This window comes from Ceratotherium simum, chromosome 12 (genome assembly GCF_057802395.1).
Source record: "Ceratotherium simum simum isolate JZ-2026a chromosome 12, ASM5780239v1, whole genome shotgun sequence".
Classification (NCBI taxonomy): domain Eukaryota; kingdom Metazoa; phylum Chordata; class Mammalia; order Perissodactyla; family Rhinocerotidae; genus Ceratotherium; species Ceratotherium simum.
In genome coordinates this window covers 4,466,950-4,490,874 of record NC_141911.1, presented here as the reverse complement: position 1 = coordinate 4,490,874, position 23,925 = coordinate 4,466,950, and the positions used below count along the sequence as shown (strand labels likewise).

The 23,925-nt window shown below is 38.6% G+C and overlaps 1 pseudogene; it reads left to right on the top strand.

Annotated features, from left to right (window-relative positions):
* The first annotated feature begins 3,824 nt into the window (after nt 1–3,824).
* On the top strand, nt 3,825–4,903 carry LOC101395430 (large ribosomal subunit protein uL24 pseudogene; annotated as a pseudogene).
* The last annotated feature ends 19,022 nt before the right edge of the window (nt 4,904–23,925 follow it).

Below are 23,925 nucleotides of genomic sequence, written 5' to 3'. Positions count from 1 at the left end.
AAAAAAAGACAATGGTGATGAGAGAAAGTACATCATGTCATTTGTCATCTGTTTTTCCCTTAAAGAACAGGTGTGGTTTTCCTTTGGGTTTTTGGTCATTCCAGTGAGCCTGCTTCCTTAGTTAATAGGCCAAAGCCATTGCCCTTTAGGTCAAAGCCTGAAGTCAGTCTGATTGTCAGCATTAATGAGGGCATTTGTAGTACAATCTTTTCTATCCTCTGAGGATTGAGTGGGGATACTCTTTACTTTTCATAGAGTATAAAACACACAGGTTATCTTGTTTAGGTCAGTGTTTATTACACATAATATCAAAGTTTAAATTAATACCATACAAATAGTGTGTACATATACTCTTTATATTTTACTCTATTCTATTAGAATACTCCTAATGATGATATTTTTGTAGTAATTACCATTATATTATATAGAGATATTTTTTGTTAATTACTGTGTAGAAACAATATGCTGTGTAGTGTATTTATTTTTTATATAAACGCCAAAATAATATGAATGAATACATCTTAAAAGCCATACTATGCTTACTTGGCCCTATAGCCCTGCCCTCTTAGGGCACCAGAGTAACTCACCAGTTCTAAAGTAAGACCTATAGGAATACAATGTAGGAAAAGCTACTCAGAGAATTTTGGCAGAGAACTTTGGAAAGATTTTTTAAAAGTCATTCCATGGAATTATTTTACAAATGTTAAAAGAAAAAAAAAAGAAATCAGAACATGGAAAGTTTCCCAAAATGCAAAATCTAACAATCACATCTGAAATACAGTTTATAACAGGTACCAGATTCCCAACAACTTCCTGAAGAAAAGCTCACAGAAAACAAAAAGTACATTTTTGTTTGCAAAATAAAAATGCTCTTCTCCTATGCTTTGTTTTCTTTCTTTCCCCTTGCTGTGGAAGAATGTAAGATTTCATAACAACACGCACTCAGCCTGCTTTTGATTGAGTCACTTTATGCAAATGTTTCACTAAGCTGAAAAAAAGAATTGCGAAAGAAAATACTCTTCTTATCAGGGGCATTCTTCATACACTCACTGGAGCATATGAGGTGACAGTAGGATCATCATAACTTGTCACATTTTGTGATTTAGCCATAACCATTCACTTTCAGAGCCACTGAACTCAAGATTTTTGTGTTGGGAACACCTTATGCACCCCGTGTGAAAGTTCTTCAAGTATCCTTCAACTTTTACTGGAACTCATCTCAAATTTGCAGCTTAGAGGACACAGGTTACAAACCTTGCCCGATCTGTCTGCAACCTTCTAAAATGCTTCTGTTTTGTTTTGTTATTTTCCTAGCTGATGGTGAGAAACCCACTGAGATTTACATCTGCTCTGTTGCAAAGCTAAATTTAGCCTCGTTTTGACAGTTTACTTTGGCCCTAAATTATTTCCTTTAGTCAGATACCTGTCACTGTCTAACTTATCCCATTGACATGGATGGAGTATTAAATGGAATTAAAGATTCACAAGCTCATGTGACTATCATTTCAACTCAAAGGGAAATTTGACTTCTGGGAGCTGAAAATGGACTTATTTCATAAACAGAGTTAATGATAACTCTTGTGATTTAATTTTGAAAAGTTGTCTAATGTCCATAAACATCTCCCTGACTTTTATCCAGCCCTCTTGAAATTCACAATTTCAGAAATTATGTTGAGAGAAACAATGGCAAGTACCCAAAGGAATGAGTATCTTGAAATTGAGTAGTTGTGTTTTTTAAATGCAGAGAGGCAGTAACTGAGTGGAATTACTATATATTAAACAGCTCAGTGTTAATTTCTCATGTTTTGATATTTTTTCTTTTTTTATAACTAGCTGAGATTGGACAGTGAAAGAAGTAAAGAGAAAATGACATCAAATTAGATGTCAGAAACTTCTAGTTCCAGCCCTGGCACAAAGTCATATGTCATCTAGAACAAATTACTTCAACTCTCTGAGATTCAACTCTCTATCTGTGTATTATTTAATGTATCTGTTGATTATTTAATTAATAAACAACTGCAAAAACCTCATTTATTGAGTATTAATAAACCAATGATTATTAATACATAATAAAATATATTTTCTGATCACAAAGTCCAATGAAGATTTTATCAGGTGACTCTTAAATGGCCCTTAGGATAGCACTCTGCCAAGAAGTAATTTAGGAACCTGTCCCCTTCCATATTGTTGCTCTGTTATTTTGGAGTCCTTCATTTTGGGCTCCACAGACAGGGAGAGAGAGATCAAGAAAGACCTTGTAGTATAATTTAGGAGCCAGACCTGGACATGGCTTATATATTTCTGTCCACATTCCATAGACAAGAACTCTATCACGTCCACAGAGTGGATAAACTACATCAATTCTGAAAAGTAGTGAATAAAGTGAATTCCCTAGATGTAGGTGAGTTGAAATGATGGACATGTAGCATTATCTTTGCCACAAAATGTAAAGTGAATGGAGTTAAATGAGCTCTACACTCCCCTCCAAGGGTCTGTAGTTTAGTGAATAAATTAAAGAGAAAATACAGGGTAAGATGCAAGGAAGGCAGAACTAAATCAAAGTTGCAAAGAGCAGCATAAACACTAGGCTGTGAAACTTTGGGGAGCAAGAACCATGTGTGATATTTCTCATAATTTCCCACACATTTGCACGCAACTTATGGGCACTTATTAATGTTTGCTGTTGATGATACTGAAAGCTGATAGACTTGCAGGTGGGATGAAACTGATGAAGAGAGAAAAATAAAGGTTGGGTACTCTCAAAGGCAAACTTTTTTACCTCAATATGTGATCATTAGCCAGTCTTGGCATGAACAAAAAAGTCAGTGTGGAACCAAACAAACAGCTCAGAAGAGAACATCCTCCTCCCCCCTTTACATGAAGGTCTCCATTTCTGTTGAAGGATCTGGGTCACATTCCCAGTCATGGCAAGGCAGTTGTATATATCACAACAGTGAGACGTTTTCTAGGGAGAAGGGCAGGCCTTCAAAGCTCCTCAAAAATTTTTATTTTAGAGTTTTGTATTGAGTTTATTTGTTGTTAGTGGTGGTTTTTTGTTTTGTTTTGTTTTGTTTTTGAGATGAAAAACAAATACTTGTGGATCAAAGAGTCTTGTTTTTGTAGGGAGTTTTCCAGAATCCATAAACTATCCATGAAGATAATTCTTCAAACACATGATGATTTCAACAAAATAAAACAAAGTTACTGGACTTTTGCCCTAAGTTGTCAGGGACAAAGGCGTGTCTCTCAATTAGAAAACCCTCTGCTGTAGCCTAGCCTCATGACTTGAAGTTGCCTGCTGATTTCCATCAGTTCTGACGCCAATCTGAGCCTGGTCTCTAAACTCTAAAAGGAGAGTGAAATCACTATCTTAAAAACACACTCACACTCTCACACCAATAGAGAAACAGATAAACTTCTTGAAAATGTGATAATAGCCAATATTAAGTACTGATTTTGTGCCAGGCACTATTCTAAGATGTTTGTATGTATTAAGACAATTAATCTTCTCTTTGAGAGAAAGTTACTACTATTGACCTCATTTTATGGATGAAGAAACTAAGGCCACGAGGTGAAATAACTTTCTCAAAGTGACATACTTGGAAAAGAAGTAGAATCAGAATTCAAATTCTCATATTTTGACTTCAGAGTCAAGTTCTTAACTGCATCACATATTGCCTATGGTGACATGAAATACCACAATCAGTCATCTCCACCCCCCCAAAAAAATTCTGAACTGAGAGGGAATACTTTTAAAGACAATGATGCATCTACTCTGGAAATTAGAGGATAAAGAGTTACATTCTAGTAGTTCACACTCTGAGATGTGTCTTCCAGCATCTCTGATATGTAAAGAGCTTGAAAGTCATCACTCCCATCTTTATAACAAGCAAAAACTGAACAAACTAGAAATCAACAGCTCTTCTTGGACCTACCCAAGAACTGGGGTTGTAGGGAAAACTGCCACGCCCGAATCCGGACAGATAGGTGACTCCATAGAGTCCCAGCTGAGATCTCCTTACCTGAAGAGCAGAAACCACTGGAACCGTAAACTGGTAAATGGTAATGTTGATAAACTGCTGGAGATTGAGTTGGACTAGCCTATGGGAGAGAAACTCCTGGAGGCCACAGTCTTACAGGCACCCCACACTTTCCTGGACTTTACTTCCAGGAAACCCACCAGGTTGTCAAGGTGAAATGCTAAGAAAGATCCCCTCCTAGCTCTGGTAGGAAAAGGGAAGGAGTAACAATTGTAAAATATGCCTAAAGCATTCTCCATAACAAAGGCCTACTCTCTAGGGAAAAATAAAACTTTACCAGAGCTTTATCCCACCTACGATAAGGGCACTTCTCTCATTTCATCACCTCTAGCTTTCATGATTCACCTAAGCGGGTAAGGGGATCTAAGAAACATAGGTGAAGCCACCCACTTCTGACCCCACCAGGTGCCAGGTAGACAGTCATCATAGAGTTCAATCTCTTCGTGACCTGGGCCTGCAGCACAAACCACAAACACCACTTCAAGGCTTCCTCGCACATGTGCAGGAAGATCACATCTGCCCGGCTCTCCAAGATGCTGCAGCAGAAGTACAATGTCTGCTCCATCTGCATTCGCAAGGACAGTGAGGTCCAGGTGGTTCAGGGATACTACATAGGTCAGCAAATCGGCAATGCGGTGCAGGTGTACAGAGAGCAATGTATCCTCTACGTCAAGTGGGTGCAAGGTGAGAAGACCAACAGCACAACTGTCCATGTAGGCATTCACCCAAGCAAGGTGCTTATCACCAGGCTAAAACTGGACAAAGATCAGAAAAAAAATCTTGTGTGGAAAGCCAAATCTTGACAAGTTGAAAAAATGAAAGGCAAATACAAAGAAGAACTTATTGAGGAAATGCAGGGTTGAATATACCTGTTGTGCAACTAGTTTGTTGATTTTTAGCTAGTGTGTTCCTTTGGAAATTTTCAAGATGTCTCTGGAAAGTTTCATTTCCCTCCTGCTTTGTTATTGATCTATGGCTATGTAAATCTATTTTTGCAGTTATGACTAATAATTCTGTGAATAAAAATTGGAAATGTTTCCTAAAAAGAAATTGTGAAGATCTCAGCACAGGGACACAAGCCTACTAAAAGAAGGAGATTTAATAATAGGATTACAGAATAGTTCTTCTACCCCCACCCCACATTACCACCACACCAACAGGACTCCAGTATAATAACAGTGGATTGCAGCTGTGAGTTTTGCAAGACACAGACTCTTTTTGAGGAGTAGTACTTAGTAAAGTCCAAAGTCAACAGAGGAGACAAAAACGGACACTAGACACATTTGAAGACTCTGGCACCCGTGGCTACAATAAACATTAAACACAACCCACTCCTACCCAGATTAACACAAACTTCACACTAAAGGCTATTTAGCTCACTTCATATTCTAAAATACATAATGTCAGGCTTTCAACAAAAATGACAAGGCATGCTACAAAGCAAGAAAAAAATAGTCTGAAGAGACAAAGCAAGTATCAGAACTAGACTCAGATATGGCAGAGATGTTGGAATTATATTACTGGGAATTTAAAATAACTATGATTCATATGCTAAGGGATTTAATGGAAAAAGTGGACAGGATGTAATAACAAATGAGTAATGTAAATAGAGAGATGGAAACTCTAAGAAAGAGTCAAAAGGAAATGCTAGAAATCAAAAACACTGTAACAAAAATACAAAATGCTTCTGATGGGCTTATCGTAGACCAGACATGGGTGAGGAAAGACTCAATGAGCTTAAAGACAGATCAATAACAACTTCCTAAACCATCAAGAAGGTGAAAAAGCAATGTAGATAGTAGGAGAAAAGTTTTCCAAATCATATATCTGATAAGGCACTTGTATCTAGTAAGGAGTCCAACTCCTGGTTAAAAATCTATGCATGATTTTTCAAGTCTGAGTATACGCAATTACAAAGGCTTTACCAGGCAGGCCTCGTGGGGGAAAGCTGCCCTCCCCACACCAGGTTTGGTGCACAGCTTGTGCATTACAGTTTCCTTTTTTTTTTTCATTAAAATATAATTTTATTATATATTTTTTTCAGGTGTACATCATTATATTTCTACTTCTGTGTGGATTACATCATGTTCACCACCAAAAGTCTAGTTGCTATGCATCACCACACAAATGTGCTCCTTTACTACTTTCATCCTCTTCTCACCCCCTTTCCCTCTGGTAATCACCAATCTATCCTCTGTATCTATGTGTCTGTTCACTGTTGTTGTTTTTTCTTCCACATATGAGTGAAATCATATGGTGTTTGGCTTTCTCCATCTGACTTATTTCATTTAGCATAATACCTTCAAGGTCCATCCATGTTATTGCAAATGGCAAGATTTCACCTTTTTAATGGCTGAGTAGTATTCCACTGTGTGTGTGTGTGTGTGTGTGTGTGTGTGTGTGTGTAGCTCACATCTTCTTTATCCATTCATCCATTGATGGGCACTTAGGTTGTTTCCTACTCTTAGCTATTGTGAATAATGCTGCAATGAACATAGGGTGCATGTGCCTTTTGAATTAGTGTTTTTATGTTCTTTGAATAAATATCCAGAAGTGGAATAGCTGGATTATATGCCCATCAACAAAACAAAAAGACAACCTACCACCTAGGAGAAGATATTTGCAAATCACATATTTGATAAGGGGTTAATATCCAAAACATATAAAGAACTCATACAACTCGACAACAAGAAAACAAACAACCTGATTAAAAAATGGGCAAAGGATCTGAACAGACATTTTTCCAAAGAAGATACACAGACGGCCAACAGGCACATGAAAAGATGTTCAACATCACTAATTATTAGGGAAATGCAAATCAAACCACAATGAGATATCACCGTATGCCTGTCAGAATGGCTAGTATTAAAAAGACAAGAAATAACAAGTGTCGGAGAGGATGTGGAGAAAAGGGAACACTTGTACATTGCTGGTGGGAATGTAAACTGGTGCAGCCACTATGGAAAACAGTATGGAAATTCTGAAGTTTCTAAAGGGAGTTGTAGTCAAGGACTCAAGCCTCTCTGGCTGGTCAAGATCATGCTCTTTGCATGTTTGCATTCCTAGGAAATGCTTTCATTCCTAGGTCATTTTATCTGAGGCCTGGGACAGACCTTCTCAGACACCTCTGCTAAGACCTTCTTATGCAGGGGAGGAGGGAGACACCTTGAAGACACTTTACTCTGACTTGGTACCTAGTACTTTCACACTCCTAGACTGTACTGCTCTTTCTTCCCCCAAACCATTGTCCATAAAAATTCCAAGGACTTTTTTGGGGGCTTCCTCAACAGTGAGACAGCCCCCACATCCATGCTGATCTACCTGACTCTCAAATGGTGCATTGTTCTACAGGGAAAAATGTGATGAGGGAGTTGGTGCTTTCTCCAGTTTTACCCTCTTGCTTATACTATCCCAGAAAGTGATTAAAGGCTTAACTCTTTCATTTTTGGCTTTAAATGGCTACTCTGACACCTGGAAGCTCTGCTCTTTCTTCCAACTCAGCTGCATTCCTGACATACTTCTAAAAAATTTTACAACTCAATAATAAAAAGACAGATAACCCAATTGAAAGATGAGAAAAAGATCTGAACAGATAATTCTCCAAAGAAGATACACAAATGGACAAAAATGCATAAAGAGATGCTCAACATCATGAAACATTAGAGAAATGCACAACAAATGAGACAACACTTGGCACCCACTAAGATGGCTATAATCAAAAAGAGAATAATGTGTAGGCAAATTGGAACCCTCACACATTGTTGGTGTGAATGTAATATGGTGCAGTTGCTTTGGAAAACAGTCTGGAAATTCCTGAAAAGGTTAAAATAGAGTTACCATATGACACAGCAACTCTACTACTAGCTATATATACAAGAGACATTAAATGAAATGAAATGAAAACATGTGCCCATATAAAAATTTGTTCACAATTAATCATAGCAGCATTATTCGTAATAGCTAAAAGGTGGAAGCAACCCAATATTTATCAACTGATGAATGGATAAATAAAATGTGGGATATCCATACAATGGAATATTATTCAGCAATAAAAAGAAATAAAACACTATTACTTGCTACAACATAGATAAACCATGAAAACATTATGCTAAGTGAAATAGACAGTCGCAAAGGACCACATGTTGTGATTCCATTTATATGAAATGTCGAGAATAGGCAAATCTATACAGACAGAAAGTAGATTGATGGTTGTCTACATCTAGAGGGGGGATGGAAGGATTGAAGGTGTTTAAGACAGGCAGGGTCTCATTTGGGAGCAATGAAAATATTCTGAAATTGATTGTGATGGTGGATGCATATCTCTGTGAATATACCAAAAGTCATTGAATAGTATACCTTAAAGGAGTAAATTGTAAGTTGTATAAATTATATGTCAATAAAGCTATAAAAATACACTCTAAGCGTTAAACACTGTATATAATTTCTAAATGAATAATGGTGAAATTATTTAGAAATGTCCTGACCATATCGCTATACACTTTAAAATTCATCTAATATATTTTTTTCTCTTTGGTACATATGTGTATTTCTATTTCTTAAGATAGTATTTGATACATAGTGGTGTTCAATAAATATTTAATTAATCAAAATGTAAAAAATGTAATTAATGTTACATAAGTGTGATTAGGATACCAGGAGGAGAAGAAAGTGAGAATAGAAAAGAAGAAATATATGAAGTAATAACGGTCCTGAACTTTCCAAAATTAATGAGATACATAGATCCAGGAAGCTCAGAGAACACCAAACAGGATAAATATCAAAAAACAAACAAATAAAACCACACCTAGGCTATCATATTCCAACTAAGAAAATCAAAGACAGGGGCCAGCCCTGTGGCATAGTGGTTAAGCGAGTGCGCTCTGCTGCTGGAAGCTTGGGTTCGGATCCTGGGAGCGCACCAATGCACCGCTTATTGGGCCAAGCTGTGGTGGCGTCACACATAAAGTGGAGGAAGATGGGCACGGATGTTAGCTCAAGGCCAGCCTTCCTCAGCAAAAAGAGGAGGATTGGCATGGATGTTAGCTCAGGGCTGATCTTCTGCAGGAAAAAAAAAGAAAAGAAAAAAAATCAAAGACAGCTGGGGGGGGTGGGAGGATAAGAATTACAGTATTCTTCTTGTCAAAAACCATGCAAGCAAGAAGAGAATAGAGTAAAATATTTAAAGTGCTAAATGAAAAAAACCAACCACCTAGAATTATTATCCTTCAAAATTGAAGGAAAAGTAAAGAGTTTTCAAACAAATAAAAACTGAGGGAATTCATCATGAGTAGATATGACCCTCAAGAAATATTAAAATAAGTTATTCAAGGAGGAGGTAAATAATATAGATCACTTTGTGGGTTAAATTGTGTCCACCAAAAAAGATATATTGAAGTCCTAATCCCCATACCACAGAAAGTGATCTTATTTCAAAATAGGGTCTTCATAGAGATAATCAAGCCAAAATGAAGTTGTTATGTTGTAAACCAATATTACTGGTGTCCTTATAAAAAGGGGAAATTTGGACACAGAGACAGACACATATAAAGGGAAGACAAAGTAAAGACACAGAGACAATGTCATTTACAAGCTAAGGAACACCTAAAGCTACCAGAAGCTAGGAGAGAGGCATGGAACAGAATCATAGCCCAAGCATCATCTATAACTGATTTGATTGATTAGGAGTGAGATTTTAGACTTAGAGTTGATGTTGAAATGATTAAGATTTTGGGGCTATTGGAATAGGATGAACAGCTCTCAGAAGGAACCAACCTTGCCAACCTTTTAATTTTGGACTTCTAGGCCCCCAAACTGTGAGACAAATTTCTGTTGTTTAATCCCTCGAGTTGGTGGTACTTTGTTGTTGCAGCCCAGGAAACTAATACAGATTATAGTAACAGTAAGTGGCACACTGCTGTAACAAATACTTAAAAATGTAGAAGTGGCTTTCAAATTTGGTAATGGATAGAGGCTTCAGAAGAGATTTGAGGATTTTGATAGAAAAAGCCTAAGTTACCTTGAAAAGACTGTTGTAGAAATATGAATGTTGGGCCGGCCCCGTGGCTTAACAGTTAGGTGTGCACTCTCCTCTACTGGCAGCCCGGGTTCAGATCCTGGGTGCGCACCGACTCACGGCTTCTCCAGCCATGCTGAAGCCGCGTCCCACATACAGCAACTAGAAGGATGTGCAACTATGACATACAGCTATCTACTGGGGCTTTGGGGGGAAAAGAAGGAGGAGGATTGGCAATAGATGTTAGCTCAGAGCCGGTCTTCCTCCAAAAAGAGGAGGATTAACATGGATGTTAGCTCAGGGCTGATTTTCCTCACCAAAAAAAGAAAGAAATATGAATGTTAAATGTTCTTCTGGTGAAATCTCAGACAGAAATGAGGAATATGTTATTGGTAACTGGAGTAAAGGCAATCCTTACCATAAAGTGTCAGAGAACTTGTCTGAACTGTATTCTTTTGGGAGGCAGGTAGAACTTGTAAGAAATGAACTTGGATATTTAGCTGAGGCTATTTCTAACAAGTGTTGAAGACGTCGTCTGGTCTCTCCTTGCTACTTATAGTAAAATGCAAGAGGAAAGTGACAAATTGAAGAAGGAATTGCTAACCAGAATGTGAAGAAATGGAAATTGTCAGCCAATCCATATTGCACAAAATTAAGGAGTCTGCTCTGGAGAGAACACCAAGGACATAGCTGGGCAACCATTTGTTAAAGAGACTAGGCAAGCAACTTGTGAATCCAACCAAGCATCTCAGCAGACACACTTCTACCTTGGACTGAAGGAGATAGAGACAAGACGAAATGAAGGAAGGCTGTCAGACTTCTGGGATTCTATAGGCAGGAAACAGGCAAATAGAGCTATCCAGCTGTGAACATGTGTTATTCTTCAAGAAAAGGGAAGAATGACCTCAAGGGAAGTTGGTTAAGAGGCCGATGAGTCTGTATTGACATTAGGACTCTGAGGCCAAAGGCCCTTGGGGCCTGGCCATTGCCTCCTCAGTTCTAAAAGGCAGGGCCACATCATGAGTTCCAAAGGGCGGAGTTGCTTCCCAGGGCAGAAAAGGCAGGGCCACCACCCAGGACTGCCACCTTAATGGACCTAGAAGACAAAGGATTGACCCAAAGAGGATTAATCTCAAGCCTTAAAATCTAATGGAATTTTCCCTGCTAGGTTTTAGGATCGTATAGGACCCATGACCTCTTTCCTATTTCTCCATTTTGGAATGGGAATGTCTATTCTGTGCCTGCCCCATCATTGTAATTTGGAAGCAGATAACTTGTTTGGTTTCACAGGTTCACAGGTAGAGTGGAATTTTGCCCCAGAATGAATCATATTCCAAGCCTCATCCATAACTGAGTTGAGGGATTTGGGTGATGAGATTTTAGACTTAGAGTTGATACTGAAACGGTAAAGATCTTTGGGATATTGGGATAGGGTGAACAGATTTTGCATGTGAGGAGGACATGAACTTGGGAGGACCAGGTGACAGACTATTATGAGTTGATTTGTGTCCCCACCAAAAGATATGTTGAAGTCCTAACACCAGTACCTGAGAAGGTGACCTTATTTGGAAATAGAGTCTGTGCAGAGGTAATCGAGTTGAAATGAAGTCATTAGGGTGGGCCTCAATCCAATATAAAGGATGTCCTTATAAAGAGGGGAAATTTGGACACAGAGAGAGACACACAGAGGGAAGATAATGTGAAGATACAAAAAAAAATTTCCATCTACAAGCCAAGGAATGCCTGAGACTATCAAAAGCTAGGAGAAAGGCATGGGACTGACTCTCCTTCACAGCCTTCAGGAGGAATCAATACTGCTGACACCTTGATTTCAAACTTCTGGCCTCCAGAATTGTGAGACAACACATTTTTGTTGTTTAAGTCACCCGTTTTGTGGTATTTTGTTACAGAAGCCCCAGGAAACTAATACAGGTCAGAAACTTGGATTTACATAAAGAAAAGAATAGCATCAGGAAACAAATAAATGGACATCCAATAAAATCTTTAATTTTTCTTACTTTTAATTGACCTAATTATTTAAAGCGATAATAGAAACAATGTATTAGATGATGATACTACATGGATAAGTGAAATAAGTGACAATAATGTCTTAAAGGATAGGAGGGAAGAATAGGGTATATTCTGCTATAAGGAATCTGCACTACACATGAAGCAGTTTGTATTATTTGAAAGTAGACTTAGATTAGTTAAAAATGTAAATCACAAACTAGGCCAAATACTAAAATTTTTTAAAAATATAATTGATATGCTAAGACAGGAGATAAAATAGAATCATATAAAATGCTCAATTAAAACCAGAGAAGACAGAAAAAGAGAAGAAAAAAGAAATAAAGAATAAATAAATAAATAAATAAATGCAGCAAAAAGAAAACAGTTACAAACATCATAGATACTAATCCAACTATATCAGTAACCACTTTAAATGTGAATGGTCTAAATATAGCAACTTAAAGACAAAATTATCAGAAGGAAATAAAAAAACCACTACACAACTATGCATTGTCTATAAGAAAGTTCCTTTAAATATAAGGATTCAGGGCCGGCCCCGTGGCTTAGCGGTTAAGTGCTCGCGCTCCGCTGCTGGCGGCCCGGGTTCGGATCCCGGGCAAGCACCGACGCACCGCTTCTCCGCCCATGCTGAGGCCGCGTCCCATATACAGCAACTAGAATGGATGTGCAACTACGACATACAACTATCTACTGGGGCTTTGGGGGAAAAATAAATAAATAAAAAAAAAAAAATCTAAATATAAGGATTCAAATACATGGAAAGTAAAAGGTTAGAGATAGATATACCATGCTAACTCTAATCAAAAGAAAGCTAGAGAAGCTATATTAATTTTGGACAAAACAAACTTCAGAACAAGGAATTTTATTAGGGATAAAGAGAGACATTACATAATGATAAAATGTCAATTCTCCAAGAAGACATAACAATCCTAAACATGTATGCATCTAATAACAGAGTGTCAAACTATATGAGGTAAAACCTGATAGAACTTCAAGGAGAAATAGATGAATCCACTATCATTTGGTGGAGATTGGAGCCACCAAGTCACCCCTAAATTGACATTGGTATCGGCCAAGTATTCTTTATTTTGGTGAGTGCCCTCCATTCACAAAAACATGGATTATAGGCATTAACGCACATAGTACTATGACAAATTGGACATGCAACCTACATGTTCATTGTATCTTAGGCATCTTCCTCAACAGGTCATTGCTTAGTTTAATAATTACACAGTGATCTCTGGTCTTTCCTGCATGTTACTTCCCCAAAAGTGTCCTCCATAGGATGTTGTTACTGTCATTGAGATGCTATCATACAGATGATCCCAGTTGAAAGCTTCTTTAATTCCCTGGAGCCTGTCCTGGACCTTTAGATTCAAGCAAAGGAAGAGGTTTCTGCAGGCTAATATCTTCACCCTTGTGAGCATCTGTAAATATATCTAAGAGAAAGCATCATTCTCATGTTCTAGCTTTTCCTTTTTAGCATTATCCATTTTTTAGCCCTCTTTACATCAACAGGCACTTCTTTTAATTTGTTGTTGATTTTCACCCACATTTTCCTTCCATCCCATGAGTACAACCATAAAGTTCAGCAGAGAACTGACCCATACAGGCAGTGATAATTTGAGTCTTGCCAATGCCTTCCCCTTTGTCCATTTCAGTCAAGTGCAGTAGGGTTGGATAAGGACAAGCTTATGACTGTCTTATCCACTGGGTAGGAAAGCAGAAACAGATCCAGCTCAGATAAGAAACAAGAACCCATTATTCCCTTAGGAAGTTGTACAGTGATATTGAGGGATATTGTCATGGTGTCATGTTAAGCAATTGATCCTTTTTCTGAAACTCTTAAATGAAATCCAAGTCCTGGCACTATAGGAGCAGGTAGAGATAAAGAAAAAAACTTAGACGTAGAGAAAAAGTTTATGTAAGTTCTTATGCCCACCCCCCTTCCCTATCTTCTCCACAACATCTCAACAATCTATCCAATGGCAAATCCCCTTTATTTCCATGCATATTAAATTTTAACACATTTATTCAATCATGGAAGCCATCCCTTCAGCCCATTATCACTTCCAATTTAGTAAGCGAGTGTTTCAACTGCTCATTTCAATTTTCAGTCAGCCCACTACTTTAGGGGTAAACTTCCTTGTATATGATGCTTTTTAGTCCATGTTGCAGTGCACTTGCAATAAAATCAGTCCTTTGATTAGGTGGTAGGTATGTAAGCAAGATGTCCAAACTGAAATTGTATTTTCTCTTCTAGCCTATATTATGTTAGGGGAATTTGCATCAGCTATCAAATATGCAAATCAAAACCCAGAATGAATATCCATCCCAGTGAAGACCCACTGATATCCACCACAGTCATGAATTTACCTGTCAGCTCTGGGTGGGCCCAGATCATCTTGGCACGAGGCCTGTGGCTATGTTTGGTCTCTGATGTCCCTGTTAACAAACACCGCAATTTTTAGTCACCTTTCAAGCTTCTAAGTGAGATAGTTGGATACATCTTTTTCCTTCCCCTCATTGCATTGCTTGAATGTCTGTACAACCACTGATGTCCTCAAAGTTCAAATGGGGCATTCACTTTTTCGTTCAAGTCACCTTAGAAATCCAAATGGGGCTTTTTGATGGGCATCCACTTGTCACACTTTAATTCCCCTCCTCAAGTCCATAAGATTTTCCATCACAGAGAACCCCAGCCTGATGTTCCTTTTGTTTTCCAGTCAACTAAGGCCCCCTTTTCCAAATCACATTACCAGTCCTTTAGTCCTAGTCCAAAAATCCTAGCTGTTGCCGCTGGGTGGCAGTAACAGACTTTGCCAGAATCTCCAGTTGGCACAACTGCAAGCAGAAACTTCCACAGTCATCACCACATTATTCAGTTCCCATCATTTACATCCAGGATCTGTCAGCTTTTCTTATAGGTCATACTGGACTATGAAATAAGGAATTTGTGGGTGCTAATATCACTGCATATCACAGATCTATAATTAAGGTCAAAATTGCTCTCCAGGGTATTCTATATTATTTTAAATTAACCACTTGAGTGGGCTCAGGTAATTCTAAAGGTTTCCTATCTAACATGCCTAATTAAAATGGAAGGAGGAGTAAACTTGCACAACATCCCTTTTTCTATGATTTGGATAAGGAAGAGTTCCCATTCAGACATCGCCTCCACTGCCATGATACATTCTGGTAAGAGTGAGGCAATAACCACACACAATTTGCATTCATAAATCCCCACTTTGAACCATACTCTCACTTGCAAGCCTTCTACATTTCCATCACTATATTCTCCTAATGTAATTACAGTGTCCTTTAACACTTCATTAGCAGGTTTAGGTACCAATGACCTGCAATCCTAATAAAGTTTCTTTACCACCTATAGGCCACTTGACCCCACCAATGCAAATGGCCGTGGGCCCTGGCTGGGATTTTTTTCTAAGACAGTTGGGTTCTCCCATCCCTCAGTCATCATACTCTCTTTGTTTGGCAACTTTTACAGTGGCATAGGCTCTGAAGTGATTTTAGACTCTTCCTTTGTTTAATACTCAGATTTTTAATCCATCAAGACTGGATGAATTGAGTGCATCTGTCTCAGTTATTTTATACTCTGAGGAGTGTAATCTTTTATAGTTATTGATTAACATTTAGTGACTACTCCATATCTCCTCCTTTTTCATGCCATTTTTAACCAACTATAAAACATTTCTGCCTGGTTCAATTGTCCCAAGGTTTTTTTCCATCCCTTGTATTCTTATTGTTCCATTTTTTCTGAATAATCCTCAGTTTTTCCCTATCATTAAACCCCATTTAGGGCAGCCGAGCAAGGAGATCTGGGGCAGCTTCCCTCACATCATCTTGTCCCCTCAAATGTGTAGGCGCCTAAGGAGTCCATGGAGTCGTAGCTCCCTTTATCTCAGCATCAATCATCACCTGGGTCACGGTCACAGCATTAGGTTATGCTTCACCACACAACCCAGCTAAGGTTACTAGCATTCCTAGCATTTCAGTGGCCTCAGAGTATGCCATTCAATATCTCAGAGAGGAGATAGGCAATTCCCTTTCTCAGGGCATGTACCACATACTCTTGCCTTTACATAACTTAACAGAATAAGAGATTGACCCTCTAATCACATATTATGTGAAAGCTGCAAACCTCACAAAGCAATGATTCTAAGTAAGATTGCACATGATATCACCTCTAATCCTCCAAACCCAATTTCCATTTCAAAAACAATTCCAAAAAGAGCTGAAAAATGGATCTAAAAGGTGACTTAACTCTTTAACTGACCAAATTCCATCAAAGCAAATATCTTTCCAAATTCCTCCCGGACATTCCATTGCTCCCCCTTACAGACAGTCCCAGGCCCTAACGCTGGCTCTAGCAGCTTCAGTCTGCTTTCAGTCACTTCAGCTGGAACAGATAGGAACAGTAAGGCACCAATTCTTGGCTGCCTCTCCCTTGGTTGGAATCTCTTTTGTTATCCATTTAGCTACCTCCCATGGCCCTGGATATACAAAGGCTTTTCTGCCCATCAGTGGAAGGAATATTTTTCTGACCTCAGTCTAGGAGTGGGCAGGGAAAAACCCCCAGGAAACTATGTTTTCATCCTCCTACCCCTTACCTCATCTTTCTTTCTCCTCAACAATGCCTTAGCTTTTATTTTCTAAATTACAGAGTGGGGGAGGGTCATTTCAAATGTCCCATCTGGGTGGCTAACTATACGGTGTTCCTCAGTCTGGGTACTTTGAAAAGGACTCGCTGCTGGACTCTACAGAGTATACTCACGTGAGGCTTTTATTTAAAGGTAAAGAATACTGGGCAGCAGGGGAAAGAGAATGCAGGCAAGCATTGGAGGTCCGAGAGACATCACGTGGCCCAAACTCCCCAGGGCCCTTTCTCTGAGCACCAAGAACGGACTGAGCCTCTTACTGAACCAGAAGATCTGTGCAAGGAATCTTAGGAAGAGATCCCCTTAGAAAGCTCTCAGTGGCTCTTTAAGTAGTCAAGCCAGGTTATCAAACCGGTTAGGCCAGTTACAAACTATCAGGAAAGAAACTGACCCTGGAGGTCACCAGGGGAGTCTCTGACCTTGCGCAGCACTTCATAAATACCCATGGGATCATCTTGGCTAAAAGGAAAACCAGACATCCGGGGGTCCCCCAGGATAAAGAGCCAGCGTTCCCAGTCCAGCCTTAAATCAGCTGTCTCTCCACATGTCACCTCACCAGAAATCTTAGTTACTTAATTACTACACCATTGTTAAATATTAAGTAAAAATTTTAAAGTTTATGTGTATATGTTTTCTCTCTCTAGATATATCATAAGCTTTGTGATGAGTGAATCTGTTTATTAACTGCTAAATTAACATTCACTGAACAAAAGCATGAAAAATTATATAATTAATAAATGAAAAGTACTGACACTGAGATAAATTAGAATAAATCACTACTAATCCAGGATACTACAAAGGATTCTGTAATCACCATGAGAGAGATGCCACTAGACAGCTGCTGTTTGGGGAAATCTGGTATCTCAAAATTTCTGTTTGGGTTTACAACACTTAAATATGGCATCACCTGAGAAATCCAAATTGCTTGTCAATATAATACTCTAGGCTCTATGTAGCTCACCAAAACAAGAAAGAATGATAAGTGGAAAAGACAAAAAAATTTTGTTATGAGCGAACAATTTGATTTTCTATATAGAAAACTCAGGATAAGCACATATGAAGAGCTTCTGGGATACTGGCAATATTCTTTTTTTTTTTTTTTAACTTGTGTAATGGTTATACAGATATTTATTTTAAAATTATTATTATTTTTTTGTGTGTGTGTGTGTGAGGAAGATCAGCCCTGAGCTAACGTCCATGCCAATCCTCTTTTTGCTGAGGAAGACTGGCCCTGGGCTAACATCTGTGCCTATCTTCCTCCACTTTGTATGGGACGTCACCACAGCATGGCCTGACAAGCGGTGCCTCGGTACACAACGGGGATCTGAACCCAGGCCGCTAGCAGCAAAGCGTGCACACTTAACTGCTATGCCACAGGACCGGCTCCGTACAGATATTTATTTTAATTATTCATTGTACTGGACATTTATGCTTTGTTCACTTTTTGCATGTGTATTAAATTTCACAAATTTGAAAACAAAATTTAAAAATCTATGAAAATTGACAAACTATTGAAAATAAGATATTTCAAAAAAATCAATAATGACCCTATATAGCAGCAATAATAAATTAGAAGATGTAATTAAAAGGGACAAAGTGAATCTTAATTTATAAGAAAGTATTCCGGGGATTGGGAGGGGTGTGGGAGAGGTCTGGAATAGATGACTCCTCATGTACCCAGAGAGTAAACGGAGACCCATATGAACTCAAGGTTTAGTAGATGTAAACCAGATACTGATCTAATATTTGGACATCATATCTACCCATGCTTTAACTAGGAACATGAAAAATTACTTGAGCCATTTTTTCCACTGAAACTTCTTATTTCCCACCACCAAGATTAGACTTCCTCTCCAAAATATTCCTGACTATTCCAGGAAAATCTCCTTTCCTTACATTACCCAGCATCACTGTTTAAATGACCCACATTTGATCAAAAATGACACCCTTCTTTACACAAATAGGATTAAGAAGTAGATTTGTTTAAATAGATCGTCTCCTCCCAGCCTTCTTGACAGCCTCACCAACATGCAAGGAAGCTATCTTTTCTTTCATTCGCTATTTGTATTCTTTTTGATGAAGGTATCAAGCTTTGGCCTAATTGCTTAACTTGAAGTTCATTTAAAACATGCTGGTTCAATTTCAGGAAATGTAGTAGTGACAGCATAAAGTCATATAAAAATGCCCTGTGTGAGAAAGAAATGATGGGCTTGTCTAAACTGAGATTTCCTCTGGATGGTGATGTTCATTTCTTATTGTGAATTTTATTTATTTGTACATATGACATGATCTATTCTCCCTATTAGGTCTCTTACTCTTTAAGGACAAAGATTCCATCAAATTAATCTTTGGTGCTCTTATCACACCTAGCCAAGTATTTTGACCATTCTAAGTATTGAATAAATGTGCACTAACTTTATTTTTTAGTGCTAGCATTCAATTATTTATTTATTCAAAACAAACACCTACAATGTGAAATAAGCGTAATGGAGAAATTTGGGGGTTCTGGGTTTTTTTCCTCCCCACATTCTCCAAATGGCTAAATAATTAACAAACAAAATATGTTAAGTTACTCTCTTTTTGGGGAGTAAGAGCAAGCAAGACTTGATTTCCTTCGGACTTAATGCTTGCCAAGTCATCTTCATAAGGTGGAAAATAAATAGAACACAGGCAGGAGAACAATTCAAATTGGACTTTAACAAGAACACATCCAATAATGAGGACAGCATCATACATGGATATAGCACTCGGAAGTTACCAAAGTTCTTCCACATTTAACCTTCACAACAACACTTTGGGTCAGGCAGTCGTAGGAGGTATTGCTCCCACTTCACAGATAAAGAAGCTGTTTTCAGTAATGCTATGTAATTTGTTCAAGTCACTTGCCACGAACAGGTAAGTCAAGCTTGAATCCACACTTCGGAGTACTCTGGGTGAGCTTTCCACTGTATGACATTGGCATACACAGACTTAGGAGAGCATAAGGAAGAAGTAATCAACAGATAAGTATTCTGTCACAAAATGGAAAGAAGCTAATGCGTTTTAAATAATGAACTACAAATCAAATATCAAATTACAACAAAGAAAAAGAAAATAAAAGGAAAGTGTAAGCAATATACTTTTTTGTCACTAAAATTATGTTAATTTTTTTTTCTTCTCATAGGTGGCTTATTCACAGCTGAATTAAAGAAGTTTTTAGATTTATTATTTTAGCGTCTTCTCTCAATTCAAAATGTAGTAAGACTAAAAATCTATACTTACAGTTTTTTAAATCTACCATTTCTTGAGTGCCAGGCACTATGCTAAGCAGTCTATAAACATAATTTTCTTTAATGCTCATAATGATTTTATGACGGCAGTAAATATTATTACCTTTCTATTACAGACAAGAAATCTGAGGCCCAAAGAGTTTAAAAACTTGTCTAAAGATACATGGGCAGCAAGTGTCAGAGCTAAGATTTGAATTTGGGTTAGCCCAGACTACAAAGTCTGGGCTCCTAACCATTCTACTGTTTGGGCTTCCCATACGTAAGTGGAAGAAACTAGAAGAAATTTTAGAAATTATCTGACATGTGATTTTAATTCTTCTGTCAGACAGGATTCAATCACAGAAGCAGAATCACTAGGATATATGTGGATTTGTTACAGGGACTTGCTCTCACGCAGTTGTGAGTCTGGTTTAGTTGTGGGTCTCGGTAAGGTTGCTGTCTTTGTATCCGATTCTGGAGTCTAAAGTTCACAGGACAGGTAGTTGGAAAGGGAAGGTGGGTGGGGGATGAGGGAGAATGAGATCAAGCAGGAACCCACAAGCACAAGCTGAAGGATGGTATGAAACCTGCACCAGTTCTTGTTGCCTCTGAACTTGGTGCTGATACCCTGCAGAAGCCTGGGACTTGACTCACAGAGCGAAACACATGCACACGGCCCAGGACTTGGAGAAACAGAAAGAGGATCCCTGGCAAAGGTGGAGCAATTGGAGACCCATCTGCTGCCTCACACCAGCAAGGTGAGTCAGCAGAAGAGTGACAATATCTATGATCTACAAAATGGCTGCCACTGCTCTTCGGTCCTCCAGGTCTCCCACAGGAATCTCTCTTCCTGCCAATGCTAACTGGAAACATACAGGAAAGGAAATTATGGGAAATGTAATTCATCCTAGCCATGTTGACACATCACAAAGCCAACACGATTCTCTTGTTTTATAGATGTGAAAAGTAAGTCCTGGACAGGTTGTGTGGTGTATCTAAGGTCTCTAAGAGAGTTGAGAGTAAAGTAATCCTGTTAACTTCCTGTGCATTTTTCCTGTCCCTATATACAGGTTTGCATATAGGTTTCATTTTACAAGCCAAAGACAGAATAGTAGTGGCTGCTTGAAACACTGGGTTGTGAAGGATTCTGAGGCTAAGAGTTATGTTATTGACTAGTGATGTCTGCTGTGGGCACAATAGAGGGGAGCCATGATAAATGTGAAACAAATGTGCCATCCTATCCTTTACTATTCTGCTTTTCTTCAGAAAAGAAGATTATAAGGGATGTGGATAAATATATCAATGATAGAACCATATATATTTATTAAAAGGACTTCAAATTGAAAACAAGAAACTCCCTGAATTTATAGCCTAGATATCAAGAAGATAATCATGTGTTCTCACAAAATGCCCCTGTTGGAGACAGAACACAGGGCTAAATGGACATTTCTAACATTCACTGAGAACATAGGGCTGAATGGACTTTTGTAATATTCACTTTCTCATTAAGATCCTGCTTAGAAATGCATACAAATCTGCACTTATAAGCATTCTTATTGATGTGCAAATTATAAAGCACTTGATATTCTGCAATCAACTACTTATATTAAGTGAATTAATCATGTTTTAATTGGTGCTGATTTGGACGGTGGGTTTCCCATTGCAGCTGACTACAGCAGTGAGCAACTGAGGAAATGTTCTCCTCAGACACTGGTGGACTCTGACAAGCTTACACAGAGCTTTCTGAATGAGAATCACACAAATATTTATCTTTTCTATGCATGTTCATTATCTCCCTGTGAAGCGGGTGTAATTTCCGTTTTCACAGATGAAAACAGATGAAGAAATTTAGGTTCACAGATGTGAAATTTCTTATGGCCACATAGCTGGTAAGTGACAGTGTAATAATTCTAATCCAGGTTTATTGACTGCAAAGCCTGCTGTGTATATTTTCCTGATGACTGTATCAAATGCACGTGGTGACCCCAGCAAGAGGAAAGCACTCTCCTTTCAGGACAGACTGAGGGAGCACGCACAGGAGTTCCGCTTCCATCCAGGGCCTCCATTCGTTGACTGCTTTGCCGTTTACCATCGTTAGTGCTTGCTTGAGGCATGTATGCACGAGGTAACACTGTCCGCCTTCCTTGAGAGGGGACACACACACGTGGAAAAATATGAACAAAAGTATAGTAGGCGATGCTGGAACTTTTTAAGTGTCTAGCAAAATTCTGTCCTCAAGTATGTGCAGCTATATTTATATTTGCCTTAGCTACACTAGAATATGTGCTCCATTAAAGCAGAGGGTGAAAATAAGGCCTTTCTGTGCTGAATGTGTGGTGCCTTGACAACTATGGATATTTAGGAGACGTTGGAAATTGAGATTTGTTCCTTTCAGATAAGCCAAAGGGAAGAAAATCACACGGATTTGCAAAGGGAGCTAGTATTTTCACTTAATCTCTGCACCCATGCTCTAAGATAGGTCTCATCTTTCCTATTTTGTAAATGAAGAAGCTGAGGTTCAGAAAGCTTGAGGGAACTCCCAGAGGCTCCAAAACTAGTGAGAATTAATTATTCTTACTCTCACAGAGTTCTTCTGTATTGTGAAGAAAAACTTTCTAAACTTTCCATCTTTTAGGGTCACAAAAGAAATCTAAATTTTTGTGTAGCAAATAAATCTTTAAGGACAGCTAATGGGTCTAACCTAAAAGGTAGAAGCTACTCTTTAGGATGACCAAATACAACCAAGCAGTGGACAGCAATCTGGGCTTTGTGTGGACTTGTCTGTACAGTGGACCCCTTTCCCCAGGGCCGTCCTGTTTTCCTGCTCAGTGCAGTATCCATAATAGCAGTAGCTTCTATGAACTGAAAATTAACAGAATGCTTCACAACAATCAAAAGAGGTATGTTATTTTTCCCTGAAATCGTATATCTAAGAAGTGTGAGGCATGCGTAGGTAAGTGAATTTCCTGAAGTAATGGGTGGAGCCGGGATTTGAATGCAGTCAGTCAGTCTGACACCGCCACGGCGCTCTAAAGCACTACGTTCTGTAGTCGATCAGCAAAAAGAATTCAGGGGAAAAAAGGGAGAAGGAGGAGGAAGAGAAAATAAGAGGAAAGCGTTTACCAAAAACTCAGTGGTGTTTTTTTCCACTCTGGGCTATTTTCGGGAGCTGGCAATAAGAAATAATTAATGAAAAATTAATTAGTTAATTAATTCATTAAGAAACACCAAAAAGTATTGTGAAAAAGTACTTTGAGAATTGATCGTATAGACTTTTTAAATAGACTTTATTTTTTAGAGCAGTTTTAGGTTCCCAGCAAAACTGAGCAGAAGCTATAGAGTTCCCACTTATACCCTGTACCCACACACCACACAGGATCTCCTCCACTATAAACATCCTGCACTACAGTGGTGCATTTTTGTCACACTAGGTGACACATCATTTTTACCCAAAGTCTGTAGTTTGTATTTGGGTTTACTCTTGGTGTTGTACTGTAGGGGAGGAAGAACTATTCATTTACCCTCTAGGTCCTTCTGGCTGGTCTAAGAATTAAATTTACATGAGACAGAATAACAGGAGAAAATCAAACAAAGTTTAATAATGTGTATACCTGGGAGAAACCCAGGAAAATAGAGTACCTCGCCAAAATGGCCAAAGCCACCACCTTAAACACCATCTTCAGCTAAAGACAAAGGAGGATGTTGTGCATAGTGGTTTGGAACTTCAAAGGGGATGAAAACAATTTACATGGAAAAGGAAAAGCAAATGTTTGATAAACAGGTGTTTGCTGGGCCATCTATAGAAATGTGACCTGAGAGACAGAACTTTGATAAGAATGGGCTTAGCGAGGACCCTACCAGTGTACCAATACCCAGAGTTATCTATGGTGACGGCCTGTCCTGGAGACAGGCCT